General features: G+C 32.5%; 1 pseudogene; it reads right to left on the reverse strand.

The window, feature by feature from the left end:
* Positions 1-1,444: 1,444 nt before the first annotated feature.
* Positions 1,445-1,538, reverse strand: LOC113262577 (U6 spliceosomal RNA; annotated as a pseudogene).
* Positions 1,539-2,283: the final 745 nt, after the last annotated feature.

Below are 2,283 nucleotides of genomic sequence, written 5' to 3' on the forward strand. Positions count from 1 at the left end.
TGATATTGACTATTAAATCTAGATTAGTACTTGGCTGTGGGTTTATGTTAGGCTATATTTTTTAAGTGGAATATGTTTTTCCTCCTTACTTAATGAAAATTTTTGATGGTATCCTGAGTATCAATTTTAAGTAGAAGCCTAAATTAAAAAGAAAAAAAAAACTTTAGTTATGAGTAACTGATATCGGTATCATTAATTTATTTTATTTAAGTAAAAACAGTTAAATTTTAGTTAATAACATTATTTTGGAAAGAGAAGCATTAAATTCTAATGAAACCATGTACATGTGTATAATTACTATTCAAATTTGCAAACAACTACTGTTAAAATTGCTGTAATTGTGTTTGCATGTGTGGCTGAAAAAGATCAATGCCTAATAAGGAGCCATTTTCCCATTTTTAAAATTTTTTTCTTATAGCCATTTCTAGAACTGCATTTTTCATTGTTTTCAAGTCAGTTTCAGTCTCAATCTTATAGTCCAGCTTGTTCACATGTCCTAGCTTGAGAATTGCTAATTTGCCCAAATTCATTTATTCATTTTGGTTCTTTTCCAAGTGGTTGTGTATTCTAAGTTGTATGAATTTTGCTTTGAGTTGTTTAGCACTTTTTTTGTATTCTTTCTGTCTAGATTGTAATTCTTACATCTGAAATAAGGAGCTAGATGTTACCCATTGATTATATTAAAGCACAGTGGTATTTCAAGTCACGCATCTTCTAGAAATTAAGTATCTATAATTTGGTCAGCAGCGAAATAAAAATATTATTTGTTCCATGTTTGTTAACCTGAAGCCTATGCATTAATGGTAATATCATCACTAAATTGAACACCTGCCCAGAGCTATAGGACACAGACACACACAAAAAATCTTACATGCAAACTCTGTATCTGTGAAGGAATTGATGATTATAGCTATGGCCAACTTGTAAAATTGGCAAAGAGACCGATTTTTTTTTTTTCTTCAGAGACTTCTGCTTCTCTGTGGTAGGAATGCCAGCTTCAGACAAAGCAGTGTTCAGGTCATGACTCAAATATTCTGGAAGTTCCGTTGGAATTTATATTGAGAATATTGTTGGGAAATGACTCACCTTACAAGAAAATTGTGTCTAATTACATACCTTTTTCTAATCTTTATATGATATTGTTCCAAAAAAATCATTGTCTTTAATTATTTACATATAAATTATGTGAAAACCATAATATCATTGACACTATTTACAAAGGTAGAATAGCATAATTATGTTGTCATAAGCATCATTGGAAATAGACTGTCCCCAAACTTCACTGCTTCTTCTATATTTGCCATTTAGGGCAAAATATCGAGAGGAAATAAAGCTGACAAAATTTCTAGATAGGTAGCTCCTAAGCTATTGTTCTTTTTATCATATAAGAAAGTTAACCCTAGTGCTTTCTCTAGACCAGTGGTCCCTCCAATTTTTTCTATTTTTTAATATGAAACACTTCATAAATTTGCATGTTGCGTAGGAGCCATGCTAATCTCTGTATTGTTCCAATTTTAGTATGTGTGCTGCCAAAGCAAGTATGGTCCCCCCAATTTTTTGATACCACATCCCCTCATTAAAACATTTTTGGACAAATATTCCAAAATACATTTATTTATTTGTAAATTATGTACACATACTTCTTACCTAATGGAAGTATGTACATTGTAAGTCACAACAAAATACAGAGGTGTGAAAAATGATCAAACTTTTTTTAATGATTTCATTAAGTACATGTATAGTCACATTGTCTCTTCATGATTTAGAAATTTTCTGGCGTCCTCTTGTCATGTCAGTTTAAACTATCACATTTTGTGTTGCAGTTGGTCTACCAGAAGATTGAACTTGATTTCTGCCATTTTCTGATGTTTGCTCATGTTTGGATTATTAATCATTGATTATCTTTAATACATGTTTATTTGGCAGAAATCTTTGTAGTCCACTGGTCCATTTTGTCAGTATTGTACTAATTAAATCTAAAGGACATATAGTGTGTAAGTCCATTCAACTGTGCACATGCAAACTTCATTAAGTTGGAAAATGCTGAAGCAAATAGAAGATTAAGTGTGACACTGTCAATCATTCTAGGATGTGGAACTTCTACTCTTTATACAGGACATATCGCATGCCATCTGTGACATGTGACCCCCCCAAAAAGGGACTAAGGAAGGAAACAGTGTCAGTCTGCATATTCAAATTCTCCAAGGGATTGTCTCCAGTTTGCAGACAGCCTCCTTAGACCGACCAGTTGTCTTCCAACTGGGGTATACGTAGCCTGGGGTT

Source organism: Ursus arctos, unplaced genomic scaffold (assembly GCF_023065955.2).
Source record: "Ursus arctos isolate Adak ecotype North America unplaced genomic scaffold, UrsArc2.0 scaffold_9, whole genome shotgun sequence".
NCBI lineage: Eukaryota > Metazoa > Chordata > Mammalia > Carnivora > Ursidae > Ursus > Ursus arctos.